The sequence below is a fragment of the Haliaeetus albicilla genome, chromosome 17 (genome assembly GCF_947461875.1).
Source record: "Haliaeetus albicilla chromosome 17, bHalAlb1.1, whole genome shotgun sequence".
Lineage (NCBI taxonomy): Eukaryota > Metazoa > Chordata > Aves > Accipitriformes > Accipitridae > Haliaeetus > Haliaeetus albicilla.
The window spans coordinates 21384120-21399376 of NC_091499.1; positions in this window are offsets into that span (position 1 = coordinate 21384120).

The window sequence follows — 15257 nt, forward strand, 5'->3', positions numbered from 1 at the left end:
CAGGTAGGAGGAGACCCTCTGCGAGGAGTATGGTAACCAAATCAGGGAGAGCAGTTTAGGGAGCAACCCTGAATGCTCAGTTTCAGTCGCACCTGTCGCAAATCAAGAAAATGCCAGAGAATGCTCCTGGGAGTCCCACATATAAAAATATTTGAAGCAACAAGAGCAACAGCTGGCCCCTGCGAAAGCTTTTGTCGGTCTGACATTTCGAATGCCGAGCATGCCGGCGTCGGCGCACGTGCCAGGTAAGAGGAGCAGGAAACCAGAAGCGTATTCCTGGCCCCGCTGCCAACCAGGGATGGAAAGAAAACCCCATCCTTTGCATCCCACACCCGAACTGAACAGAGCAACAAACTCAAACAGGCAGAGAGCAAAAGGCTGGCATTTATAGCACCATTTCTCCTGCACGATGAGAATCACCTTTAAAGATGGGGTCAGGATAAACTGCAGGGCAACAGCAAACTGTTCAGTTCAAGAGGAATTATTCATCCTTCAGCAGAACATAATTACACATCCAGACTCTCTCTGGGCAATTCTTTATTCGGGCCAAATTTACACTAGTTCCTAAAGGGAGCAGTCAATCTCAATAAAGGACTTACAGTTTCATCATCTTTATAAGGCTTTATTAAAAAAAAGAATATCAGAAGTTTAGATCTTTAATTAATAAATTTTAACCCCACTTTCACTGCACATCACCCTTTCTTTTGTCAATTCCTTCATTCTCATCAATAGGAAAACTTGGTGCAATGATGCTAGCTTAGATTATAAATTATTTTCAGTTTTATTAGTCAATAGCAAATTTACCCAGTACCTTTAATGCACCCATATATCATGATTCTGTTTGGCAGAGCAGTGTGTAATCCCCTGACACATGATTTTGAATGAGGGGGTTTTTTTAATATACAGCAAAATAAAGAGAAAATTTTGCTTCCTTTGCACAGGAAACCAGTTCCTCATGAGGCAACTTGTTACAACAGAATTAATACACATAATTCATTTTTCCCTTTAAGGTGAACCTGGAATATTTTTCTTTGCATAAATAAACCAATTATTGTTCATTCTCACTGCAGGGACCCTGGTGGTGACCATCACCTGTTAAATACTGTAGCTGCTCTTAATGGTCAGCTGGAGAACTGAGCTGGGGGCGTTTTATGTAAATAAAGCTGACTCCTCCTTTGCACCATTTTAAAGCTATAGGGAGAGAAGTAGGGCAGGATTTTAGGGAATTGGGGTATTTTTCCCTCATCATTATGTTTTCTTTTAAAAAACACCACAATGCCATTGAGTATACTTTATGAAAGTGAATTATAAATCCCCTGAAGATAACATGGCTTTGCTGACTTCAGTGTTATCGAATATAAAAATTTTGCTTCATTCAATTTTTAACAGAAATCACTGCTGCCTTACTCTCACCAACTATTTCCTGAAGGTCTTCCTTACCTGAACCGTGCTTTTATGCCTCGTATTTATTTGCCAGGCTTGCATGGGTTCCCCGCCGTTTGCTGGAGGAGAGCATGCCTTGGTCTCTAGTTTAAAGTACCCCAGATGTTTTCAAACTAATGCTAGAAATGTTGGCTAGCCTTAGTGATGTGAGTTCAATCTGCAGCAGGAAAGGAGCCCCTGGGTGCCTCTGGTCAGAACCCAGCGAGAACTGGTGGTGCTGGGGAATTGGCTAAATCGTCCTCTTTTCTACTGTGGGGTTCGGGTCAGTTTCCACCAGAGCTGGGCGCTGGGGGAGCCTGCGAGGGTGCCGACAGGTCCCAGTATGGCCAGGGATGAGGAGGATGGACACGTCCCCACCGAGGGCAGCCCACGTCCCAGCAGCGAGCCCCTTGCTCGCCTGCCCCATCCCAGCGGGGCTGGGTGAGGGAGCAGGCAGGAGCCCAGCTGGCAGGGCTTGCCTGTCTCCTGTTCCCAGGCTGTGAACGGCAAACTGTCCCACAGCCCGGTTCCTCGCTTCTTACAGGTTCCTACAACCTGTGCCCTCTCTTGCTTTTTTCCTTTTTTTTTATGTTACCTTAAATTTGAGGGAGGGAAGGCATCAGGGAGACATCTGTCTAAGATCACATCTCAGCCTCCAGAAGCTTGGAGAGTCACCCACGTACCACGATGGGGTGGTCTATGGTGTTTCCCTGTTAAACTTTTTTTTTAAAAAATATTTATTAAAAAAAAAAAAATTGTGTCAAGCACAGAGCTAAGGGAATGGCTGAGGGAAAAGCATCCTACTGCAGTTTCTTCTTTCTAGGTACCATAGCCACCATCAAGCACCTGCACAGTCATGTGTCCCCAGTGGGTGGGAAACCTCAGGGCAAGGTGCTGATTGCCCAAGAAAGAAAATTGCCTCTGTCTACCCACTCTTTTCCACAAAACGTAGGAAAGTACTCATTAAACATTTCCAATTAAAAAAAAAAGAGAAATATCAGAGTGACTGTGCTACATCAATACAGCACTTAGCAATGTATAACCTCTGTAGAGTTTCTGATCTAATTCAGCACATGTACTTTTCTGCTGGTGATTTTTTTTCCCGTCCCTCTTCCACACTCCATCATTAAAAAGCTCCTGTCCCTGCCAGCCTTTCTAATCTGAAGAACACGTGCATTGGCTAAATAACTTTTATGATGGGGCAGAGAGGCTCTGCCTTATCAGTGTGACATCTGAATTGAAATTAAAAGCCACCTGCAGCTGGAGAGGACTGGGAGGCACCTCCTCTAAATAAGAACACAAAACCTGAACTTGCAAATCTCTAAGCCATATCCTCAGTTGGTGTCAGATGGGGCTGGAGCCAAGGCAGTTATGCTGATTTACGCTACCGGCTGATTGAGCCCGGTGTGCTTAGCTGGACCGGGGACTGGCAGCACAGTGTGGTGGAGGATGCTGTAAGTACTCCTCTAGCACAAAGACACTATTTAGACTCCAGTGTTGCTCCCACAAATAACATCCCCACGCTTTCCAGGTATTTGCTACTTAACCCCCTTTACGTGTTTTAGATTTCCCATTATGCCTTTACTCAATTTCAAAAGCCCTTGGTCTATCCTTGAGCAAAGTGTCTTCAGAAGCCTCTTGAAAGAAACACAGGATTAAACAGAAATCCCTCTCCAAGCAGAGAATTCAAACAACTTTCCTTCTGCAGCTCACCAGATTAACTTTACACTCCTGCCACAAGCCTCGCATGCACCAAACCCAAAAAGAACTTCTTTCCACCAGACCGCTGCCGTTAGATGAACCCGAGGCAAAGAAACCAACGGTCCCAGCTGTTCGCCGGCTATGGAAAGGGAAACGGCACCCACATCTCAAAGGCTGAGTTACTCACTGAACCACGCCGGGCTTCACCCTCCGGCAGCGTGCGGTGGGCTGGGGGCTGGGGCAGCGGCGGAGGCTCGGGGGGCTAGCGAGGGACCGGCAGGGCTAGCCGGGCACACGCATGCATTTCATCCCCGTGCTCTGTCCTCTCTCAAAGTTACCTTTAAAACACCTGAAAAGACAAACGTAAATAACTCCGCTAAAGTATGCTCCTCGGTGTCTCTCGTAAGCTAGATGCCTGTTAGTCTCGAAGGAAAAACCCAGCATATGAACAGTATCGCTCCCTTTGGTTTTCAGTTAAGGATAAAAATTCAACTTAGCATCTGGTTTGAAGATACGAGGAGATTATAATTAAACTCATTGCTCTATGAACTATACTCAACTCCCAAATCTGCGATACAAATACTCTCTGCTACCTATATTGCAAAATAAGTTGCTTTTACAATGGAAGAGGCATTTACCTGGCAGCAAAAAAACCCCTGCTTAGATTCAGGTTTGGAAAAGCCCAAAGCCACTCTGCATGCAGAGTGCTCTGTAGTCAGAAGTCTTCACCAACTAGTGCACACCCCCCCACCCCCCCCCCCCACACACAGAGTCCCGCTCCACGCAGCGCAAGCTGGCGGCAGGCGCGGATCTGCTGCCCCTCTCCTCACACAGACTGCTCCCAGGGCTCGGTAAGGGTGTGCTTTGGTGAAGAAAGTCTCCAACTGAGGAGCTGCAAAGTTACCGTACAGACAAGCAGAACAAGAACTGCTCCAACACGGCTCAACGACAAACATCAGGCAGAGAAGAAGAAGCATGCTTTCCCCTTACCTATTGCTTAGGTTAAAACACTGAGCAGTGTCTTTAGAGAGCCCAGGCATTGGGACCCAAAGGGCAGAGGACTTTCAGCACAGTCACACAGACCCCGGCAAAAGCCATCTTCTCCCTGCCTCTTAGCACAGTGTAAGTCTCCAGCAGCTCAGCTCTCCAGCTGCAAACATCTCATTAGACTAATGCATTCAGCACAGGCAGAAAACTCGATTTACCATAGCTACAGCAATGAATTTCCATTACGATGACAGCTTCAACCACATCATGTCCGGAAAAGCAGCCAACCACTGCCTTTTAAAGAACACACACATTTTACACGCAGAAAACGAGGCCTGCGCGCCGGGTTTCCTTTCTCTTCGCAGCTACACCGAGAAAAAAAATTGCCGTTTCTTTTTATTTCAGAAACTCCGCAAGCTGAAAGGTAAAGACATTTGGACTCTTCCCCCTCCCCGTCCCCCCCCAAATAGCAGTATCTTTTGCAATACCGTGCATTGGGCTGCGATGAGCAGAAGGAGTGTTTGCAACATTTCTGGTTTCCCTACCCCTCCTCTGTTGCCATGGAAACCGGACTGTAGCATCAGCCCTTTGTCCCGCTCCTGCAGCAGCCTGGCCCGATGCTGAGCTTACGTGATGCCACGGGTGGGAAGGACCAGTCACTTCGTTTTGGATAATTTACATGGAAATCGGGGGGAACGGCGCTCGCGATCTTTTTGATGGCGATGCTAGGTGTGTGCGTATAGTGTTGCTCACATGCACGCACCTGTACGCAAACACACAGAGTCGGGTGTGTGGATAATTTTACAGGTATGGCCAGGCAATGAGATCCATAATGTAGAAATATCGGTTATCGCAGCCATGCCAGGGCATTTGGGCAGCAGGTGGGAGCGGCTTTTCACTGCATTTCCAGTCACTTGTCACAGAAGGCACCAGGTCTTCCCTTATTTAGCCCAGCACTAGCAGCTCTTACCACCAAAAAAAAATGATCTGTAATACATATAATAAATAACAATCATAATAATCCTGCCATGCTCCATTGACTGTGCTAGATCAAATTATCCCAGCAAAGGGGTTTGTCGCAGTTGTTAGCGAGTGTTGCACAGCTCCCTGCTGCCCACTTCACATGTTCACATATATTGTTACTCAGTATTTATCGCAAGCCAAAATGTGCTCCTCACCTCTCTTTCTTTCCAGTCCTACGATTGCCTCATCAGACAGGCTTGCGGCCGCGGTCACTGGTTCTGCTGGTTTCATGGTCCCTGCACACTAGCTTTGTGCTAGCCCGGCTTTACGGATTTTAGGGGAATTACTTTTGACTTGTCACCACTGAGGATAAGATGAGCATTAAGCCTGTTACATTCCCCAAGGAAGAAGAGGAAAAGCAAGAAATCCCAGATCCTCGACCATTCATACCAATAAGAGCTGGGGCTTTGCTGGTGCCCTTCCCTGGCAGTGGGGCGGAGGGCAAGCAACTGCCCACCAGTGACTGCGAGCGAGGTGAGGTGCTCGAGCTCACACCACCGGTCCCTTGCAAGCACAATAAGGTCAAGAGGACGGCTGGGGTGTTTATTTCTCTCTTACAATCATGGCTAGAGAAAAACTTTGTACATTTAAAGAAAAAAAAATTGAAGTTCGGTAGATTCAGGAGAAACAAGGTGGCATTTTTTCTTTTTTTTTTGCTTGCATTGCTATAAACTTGACAGACATTGTAGGTGTAAAAAAACATATTGTCAGCACAGAATTGAAACGACTGTTTTCTGTCTTCCACTACTGGTGTATGAAACCCATGGTACTCGCAGACACGCTGGGTAAGGAAGTACACAAGCACTCCGCAGCCCAGCTTTCATCCTGGCAAAGACCGGTAATCCCCCTTTTTCCCCTCTTCTCTCTTTTTTTTTTGACAAAAACAAGGTTGGTGGGCCAGCACGCGTGGATGCCCATACCAGAGTAAAATGGAGGGAACTGGAGCACCATGCAAATTCCTGTTTTAAGTTCCCTAATAGGATAAATGGGGAAAAGTATTCATGATTAAGAAAAATCACGACAGAATCTTTCAAAAAGCCTCTCTTCTCTTTAAAGCTGCTTAAAATTTTGAACATGAGTCTTAGCCATCCCTTTCGTTTCACATTGCCTCAGCAGATGCATTGCTGCTGTGGCTTGTGACACCCGGTGCTGTTGGTTGTGTCACACCACGTTACCGATGTCATATAGCACGAGCGGGCTGGCACAACAGCACAGCACGGAGGCATCAGCTGCGGCCTCTCACAAAAAATATGATATTAATACAATGCAACACAAGAGCAAAGTGTTGGGGAGGGGATTGGCAATTTTTCTTTTCCATCGCTGCTGTTGTTAATGCCATGCGTAATTCTGCCGGCCTCAGACCAGCCAGATCCCCGCTGCTTTGGGGACAAGTTTTGCTCGGTTAAGGATTGTTCTTTGGACTATGCTCTTTGCAGGGCTTATTTGACAGCCTTGAATTTAAAGTTTAATTTAAAGAGTCTTGAATTTTGGTTTAAAACATACAGCCTGTCTGGGGAGCAGCTTAACTTATGGCCAAAAGCAAGGGAGGATGAGATAGCACTGGGGGAATGGATCAAAGCATTTACATCTGCTATGAAGTCAAATGCAAGGCTCATTTCCAGATCTTGGGCTCTACAAGAGAGGGGCAAGGGGCAAATGGAGATCAGCCAGAGGTGGAGCCAAGGGGAAAGTTTTGCCCAGGACAGTTGAGGAGAAGGGTCTGTCCGTGTGCTTGTGGCACGCTCGCACAAGCCTCGGGGGCTACGTGAGCGGCCACGGTCGCCCGTTGGTGGCTTCAACCCAAGGCTGGCTCTTCCAGCCCAAAGCTTGCCCATGCCACTCTCCCACATGCAGAGAGACATGCCTGATCGTGGGGTGGGGGGTGGGAGATGGAGGAGGTAGGGGGGCTTTAATGGAATCATAGAATCATAGAATCGTTTAGGTTGGAAAAGAACTTTAAGATCATCGAGTCCAACCATCAACCCAACACCACCATGCCCACTAAACCACAGACTGAAGTGCCACGTCTACGTGTTTTTTGAAATGCTGCCCAAGTAAATCTGCCCACCAAATAGAAACATAGTTGAGCAATGTAATCACTCGCTTCATTTCCAAATGGAAATGAAAAAGGTGATAAAGTGGAGAGAAAAAAAGAAAAGGGTGTGTTTACCCGAGGCCTTGGGTGTCAGCTAGCCCCAAAAACGCTAAAACACTTTCCTCTGTAGGCATAGGATTTGGAAATGAAGACGATACTGCAGAGAAATATTAAGGATCTCTGCATAGAGAGGCAGGCAATAGCAGAGCAAGGAGCACAACTGGTCTCCTGTTGCTGCTTCCTCAACTATTTGAGCCATGGGCCACCATCAATCTCCAAAATTTTTTTTTTTAAATACAAATCTTTTTCATTGTGTCCTCCATCCCCCACTGTGCTCTTTTCATCAGTATCCTGATATTTGTCTTTCACCTATTTCGTACTGATTATTTTTCAGCTCTTCCCCCTGCTGCTTGTCCTCACAGCCTCCTCTGAGCAGGAACAGACCCCAGATGCAGGAGTGAAGCTTTTGGGGCAGGCAGTGGCACAGCAAGGGGCATGAGTCAGGGCTTTAATGACCAGCTGGGAGGCAGCCCAATGCCCAGGGTTTGGACATGGGTTTTTCAGAGCTGGATTAGCCCCTAGCTCACCTGGTCCCCTGGGTGCAAGGGCTTTGCTTGCCTGCCTCCAGACTAGCTGGGTATTTTTCTGTGCCACGTACATAAATTTTACCCTTGGCCACCTGAAGTCACATCTGAAATACCAGCAGCCACACCACGCATGTCTTCTCTTTCGCTAGCAACATTGGTTGGGGTCGCGGGTGCCCATCGCCATCCACGTGGCTATGGGGAACAGGTAGGGCAACAGCACTGATCCCCAGGGTAATCTCCGTCACCCCCTGTAGATGCCCTGAAACACCCTCAAAGAGGAACTGACCCACCAGCTCTTGCTGAACTGCCCAGGCCATTTTCAAAGAAGGACAAACCTGGCCATGGCCTGGGCATTCCTGGGTTGCCACCCACCCAGGAGCGTGCCAGGTCCTGACCTTGCACCATCGTCCCTCCCCAGCCGCTTGGTTCCCCAGCACATCCAGCCCTGCAGCCCCGCGCCAGGCAGGATGGCACACAGCGCTCTGCCACTCTCCATCCACCACCAACATTAATAAACTCCCACAGATTGTCATTTTATTTCAAGCATTACCCTATAATTTAAATAATTTGATTCTTTAAACAATTACATTCAATTACCTTCAGATTTCCATGAAATCAGAAAGCATTCAGGGCAAGTAAGAAAGGAAATTAAATATCCCGAAACAGCTTAAGTGTGTGCACTTACACCTACCTGCTATTTGGGCAGAAGATGAGCGGGGTGGGGAGGGCTTGGAGCACTTCTTTCTGCCACCAGCAAACGCCTGGCTGTGGGGGTGACACTCACCCCCTCAGTCACTGCTGCACAAAAGGCAGCAGTGGGTTTTTTGGGGCAGCTGCCTGCCCAGGTTTTGCCCTGTATGCAATTTTTTCCCCTGCATCTTTCTTTATTAGGTATTTCAGTTTAACAAGATTTTTCCCTATAAATCTTTCCGGATGCTGAATCAATCTCATGACACCCGCCCCGACCCTCTTCAACCCCCCCATGCTTGCATAGATACAGTTGGTTAAGTTATGATGGGGTCCAGTTTAAGGGAATGAATTTAAACAATTACCTTAATTACAAGAGCAGTATCATCTTTCAAGAAAGCGGGTCTCCGGGGAGGACAGCTGCTGAGAAGTCATTTAGACGCGTGAACCTTTGAAAACAGCGGTAAGAGGGGCTGTGACTCCAACCCTGGCTGCCACCGCTCCCCGCTCGCGCCCCGGCTCCTTCCCACTTGCCCAGCGGAGCAGGCGAGGTGGGACGGCAGCGCTTGGGCAAGCAAAAAATCCCACACCACCCACCAGTCACCCCCTGCCCAGCCCAACCCCGGAGGTCGCCTTTGGTTTAGGCACATTGCTGAATTTGAGTGAAGCCGCAGAGACCGACTGATGTGCGCCAGCAATTTGCTCAGGAGCCCGAGCTGAAAATTAATCCCATGCCCGAGGCGAAGGGAAACTCCCAAATAAATGGCTGGCAGCAGCCTGGATGGGCAAAGGTTGGCAGGGTAGGGTTTCCATCCTGCCCAGACCCCCACCCAGGCCAGCCCGTGCCCACCGGCCACCCCTCAGCCCCCTTTGCCCCCGGGACAGGCTCGGGACCGGCTCTGCCTCCCCCCGTCCCCCGGCGCAGCAGCCCCTGCAAGGTCACCCAGCCACCTCCCCGCCCCGACTCACTGCTCGCTCGAGGACATGATTATTTCCCAAATCACTAAACATCAGGAGCAGCTTTGTAATTTGCTTGGTTCTTTATTACATTTATTGATTTTAAAATATTTTAACGGCTCATTTATTGCTGTGTTAAAGAGCTCAGAAAGGCAATAAAGCCACGCAGCATCCTTAGTGATAAAAGAAATAATCCTTTGAGCTGCAAAAATCATGCCTTCTCCCTTCCCTTCTGAGCTTCTTTCAAGCAAAAAACCAAGAGCGGCTGCACCCAAAAGGCCGCATGCCTGGGCAAAATCCCCCGTACCCAAAGTGGGCAGGTAGAATAAGGTGTAATAAGCTGTAGGCAAAACTCTGGAGCACCAAAGCAACCTGCTGCAGCTAAGAAACAAAGAAACCTTATTCATCTCCCTAGGTTAAGGTGCTTGACACACAAGGTCATTTTTTTTTTATATGGTTGTTTATACGGCTGAGGTGACTCACCGTGGATCGTGTCTGTCTGTCCAGTGTCACCAGTGATGCACCTCCAGGTCCAGCGCAAGAAGGTCACCTCAATGCCGGCTGGGGTGTAACACACTAACTTGCTTATCTGCAAATATTTTCTAACGAGACTCCCTTGAGACCCAACGCACAGCAATTTACCGGGGCAGAGCCGAAGCGGCCGGGCTGCCGGGCTCCTGCTCCCGCTCAGTGCAGCATCCGCATCCCTCGGCTCCGGTGCTGGCATAGGGAAAAGCTGTGGGGCGCAGGGGAAGGACCCCCGCTCTCCCCCCTGGCCCCACTTCCAGCCTTGTACATGTCACCCTGTGGGGTGACAGCCTCGCCGTTCAGAACCTGGAGGCTTCACCCGGCAAACCCTCCTGTGAAGGGGGAGAAGCAGCAGCAGGACGGCCCCGCGGGGACGCGGTGCCAGCCTTGGGCCTCTGCGTTGGCAAACGTTGACGTACGGCTGACAGAACTCCCGCTGGCTCCCGAATCGATGTCTCTGGAGGCTTTTCCCAGGGGAACAGACACACTGCCGTGGCACGGCATGGCACGGCACGGCCCAGCGTCTTCGTTCAGCACTAACTCAGCCGATGCTGAGCAGAGCGGCTTGCTCCAGGAATGCTGAAATGGATGGCAATTACCACATCTCGTTCCATGGAAAGATGAAGGGTCAGGATTAGTTTTTTGCCTGACTTTCTGCTGCTAATTACATGAGAAGTGCCTGTCAAGGATAAGGCATTGAAAGGCTGAATTAGAAACTCTTAGCTGAGTATGCACCAGACCTCTTATTTGCGAGGCAACACACTGAAACATTAGCTTTTTCTTGTAAGAACTGCAATAATACACAGACAGAAGGTTTTCATGCAGCCAGTATATTTTTCCTCCTTGCAGATAGTGCAACTGCCACCAGGCATAACCAGCATCATGCTCCCCTTGGGCCAGCCGGGGCAGACCCAGGGGTGACCTTACAGCGGACGCAGCCCATTTCTCTCCCATGCCCGGAGCACAGGGCATGGCATGAAAGGTACTTGCCCTCACAGCGATGCTCGTGGGACAGAGCAGGGAGCTTGGGTGCAATTTGGGTGTGTGTTTTACAGCAGCTCGTACCTTGCAGAGTCCCAGAGGCTGGCACACTGCTTTTACAGGGAGAAATTCAATCATCCTTCTACCATCATGGAAAGCAAAACGGTTTGAACAGTGTTTAGGGTACCTTTCCTAAAAGGGTATCCTTCCTAAATGGGGATTTTCCTGATTTGGGGAAATTTCCAGGAGTTAATTCACCAGCAGCTTAGCTCTAAGTTTTGGCTTTGTATAGTGAGGGATTGTGAGCTGGCAAGTGTTATCATCTGACAGATAAAGGGAAACTATTTTAACAAATGTAATATCATAGTACAATAATAAATTCAATGAATAGCTCAAGGAAATGATAACAGAAACAGTGATCTAAACATTTCCTCTTTTGAGCGTCTTTCTCGTATAACTTGGCTCAAATAGCATAACTTTCTGCGGTAGAGATAACTGGGTCTGGGCAGTCATAAAAAAAAAAAAAAATCCCCCAGATGAGGGTGTTTGTTCCTTGGATTACTCTGCTGGTTTTACAGTCATTTCTATCTCAGGGTACTTAACCAATTAAATACCTACAGCCTAACAGCACCTGGCAGCTCCCTGCTCAGCAGTGGGAGACTTCGGCCAGCAAACCCCGTTCCTGTGCGAGGTACCACTGGATTTCGTTAATCGGCCCCCATTCTGCACGCGGGCAGCGCAGGTGCCCGCGCTCTGCTTCCCTGCATGCCCGGCCCTGCCTTACGGACACAAAGCCTGAGCTGCTAGGCTTGCTGCATGGACGCAATTAAAAGAGGAGCGACGGCGAGCTGTTGTTCGGCAAAGGGGGATATCAAACGGGGCTCTTCTCCCCCCCCCCCAGCAGCTGCCACGGTGCACGCCGTGCCCTTGTGCGGGTCCTTCCCCCTTGGACCAGGGCAGGATTGCACCCTCCCCGGCTTCCCCCTCTCCTCCCTTGAGCTTGGAAAACTGCTCTGGCACTAGGAAAGCAGATATTATTCCCGCCCCGAAAAACACGGCACTCCCGAGAGCACGTTAGCACAGAAATCCCGGAGGAAATCGTGCTGAAGGTGCTAGGCGGGAGTGGTGATAACGGCTGACGCGTGTCACACCTGAGAAAGACGAAGGCCAAGCGAGCCGTCCCTAGCCGAGGGTTCAGTCCCCCAAATTCCATCTTCCTGCTCGCACCGCAGGCGCCGCTCGTCCCCGGGCTGAACACTCGCTCGCACACCGGAGCCGGGGAAGGGGACGTGCGGGGGTACCATCTCCTGACGCCTGCCAGGGCAGCGCTGCATCTCGCTGGCTGGGGCCGGCTCAGCTGCCACCCTCCAGCAAAACTCATCAGCGGGAAAGCCGTTAACAGTAGTTCCATACAAGAAAATGTTACACAAATGCCCAAGTCCGATAGATTTGATTTTTCTCCGTAGCTAAAAGAGCAGTAAAGATATATGTCTCTATATAAGATTTGTTTGCATACTCCTTTTCCTTAATTCAATAGAAAAAATAAAATCAGTCGCTATCCAAATTCACTGTAATTATCTTTTTTCTCTTGGCAAGTGCTGTTTTAGTCAATACGCATGCATAGTCATACTATAGCATAGCTATTTTTTAAATTACATATGCCAGCGTAGTTTATAGATTTTAATTAGCCGGGGAGTTGGATAGCCATCAGCAGTCAGGAGCTGTATGTTGTTTGCATACAAACTCAGTCGAGAAACTTCCCCACACAGCATCTGCTTGTACGACCGAGACGGGGCAGACCCTCTCCAGCAGCCAAACCCTGGTACAGTTTAGAGCCTGCTGAATGGTAATCGCCATCCAAGGGCTCAAACACCACCGCTCTTCACTTGGAGAAAGGGGGCTGGGTGGAAGAGGGTGCTTCAGTGATGAGCGTGGATTTAGGAACCGAAACACAGCGCTCCACTTCCCAAACACCTGACGGATGGGTAGGTGGGACAGGCGTCCTTCCTCTGTCAGTATGTCAAAACGCCACGTCCAACACTGGCTGTAAAGACCGGTTTCTGCCCAGGGCAAGCAATGCATATCCCCAGGCTGGAGCCAGTGCAGAGACCCCTCTCCATAAACACGTCGGAGGTCGGTGATGGCTGCGAGAGACACAGGGAGCCCCAGCACGCTGCCGACGGGTGCGATACCCATGAGCAGAGCCAGGGAGCAGGGCTGTCCTGCCGCCGGAGCGAAATGCAGCTGCGCAGCCAACCCAGGCGGCTGTGGCACCTATGCACACATTTGCCTCGCTAACAAACAGACACCAGCTGCATCTCTTGGCCATACACCACTTTTCTTTAAAAAAAAAAAACAACAAACCCTAGCAGAGATCCAAAATATATCAAAGTTTCATCATTCATTTAGCTTCTGAGGATGATCTGTATGTGGATTTTATTTTACTTGTGGTGGGGGAAGTACTTTAGTACAGTATAGCCCCAAAGCACCCCAAAGTCATGCGAAATCCAGAATCCCAGGACAGGCTCTGTTGTCCTTCATCCACACATAACTCTGCAGAGACTTGTCAGATCCCATCACAGGCGAGCAATTAGTTGACCTAGCAAAGGAGATTTAAACTTTACAAGTGGCCTCTGCTGTATGCCAGAGATGGGACAAATTTTCTTTCCACCTGTGGAATAGCTGCCAACAGAAAAAGAAAAAAAAAAAAAAAAAAGCAAAGCCAGAACCAAAACATACTTCCCAGTCGTTATCTGAGCTACTGATTAATTGCTCACATGCTAAACTTTAGAAATCATATTGTGGTTACATTTTTTAAATAAAAGGCTTGATTTTAGGGTTTTTCTTATATTTTCCCTCCTCTGCTATTTTGACACTTCTATCATTTTTGAAGCTGGCATGATGTGCATACCAAAAAGCCTTGCCTGTGTCTAACAAGCTGAATTATTTTATTATTGCCTAGCCTACAACCTCGTGTCTACAGAGACCTGGATTACAAAGGCTGGTGTCAGCCTCTGCGTTGGTGCCGTTGTAATATCTAACACTGAGCACTTGCCTAAAGATTCAAAGCAGCCGGGTGATTAATTGCTGTCATTCCTGCGAGTCTCCCTGGCTCGCATTTGACCGAGAGGGCCACGCTTCCCTTTTAAGAGACGCTGGGGTTTGAACAATATTGCTCTATTTTTTGTTTTAATTGGCTTTTTGCGGAAGATGCGGTGCTGGGTAGGGCTGGCCGGGCAGCGAGCGCTGACCTGCGGCTGCTGCCTGGCACTGACGCCCCGGTGACATCTGGCAGGCACCGCTGAAGGCATCTCCATCAATGCCCTTCTGGAGGAAAAGGTTAGAGGCACACCGGGCAGGGATAGCTTTGGCGTTGATGTTGCAAGGAGGCAGCGGACCGGACAAACTAAGTTGCTTTCATCCCGATTATTTCTCTTTTAAGCCTTCTGCTTCTGTTGAGCTCATCATGAGGATGGTCTCCCTGGCTGTGCCGCCCATCCCTCTCTTGCCTTTAATGCTTGGCTTGTCTCATCGCTTCCATAGTGCTCAATGCAGAACCCTGTCTGTTGCTGTGTGCCTGGCAGGGCCAGCTCTGGTGTCACCGCCGGGGGAACGTCATCACGGGAGGAGCAGCAGCACCCAGCCATCCCCCGCCAACACCCTCTTTCCAAAAGGGATAAGCCTTCAGGTGGTGGGGGCCATCGTCCTGACTTCCACGGCTACCAGGCAAAATACACCAACAGGAGAGAAGGTTCTTCACTCGTCCCAAACAGCCTGACCCCCCACATTGGGACCTAGGGGCAGAGGGTCTCTGGGGGGGGCAGGCTGGGGGACAAGCAGGTGACATGGCCAGTTGCACCCCACTGTGAGGTCTGGCCCCAGTTGCCCTACCTGATCGCCTAAGCTTGCTGAGAGGTGGGTCAGACATTTTTAAGGCAGTTTTTGCCCAGAAATGAAAAGTCTGTGTATAGAAGTCTCCGTATTTCAAATCAGCAGTAACATTTAGCATACATACTATATATTAAATGTGAATTTGAATGTAAAATATAATGGGGCAGCTTTTCATCATCTGAATGAACTATTCATCCTCAATTGCAATGAAGGAGGAAAAAAAAAAGGGATCAAATACACCTAACAAATCCACATCAGGAGGGAACCATAAAAAGATACAGCCAAGATAAAACCTTATGTGAGGAAGTTAACTGCAAAGAGTAAATCCTCATAACCTTAGGAAGTTGCTGTACACAGCAGTCCCTTCTGCCACGTGATGTATAGGAGAAGCTAACGAC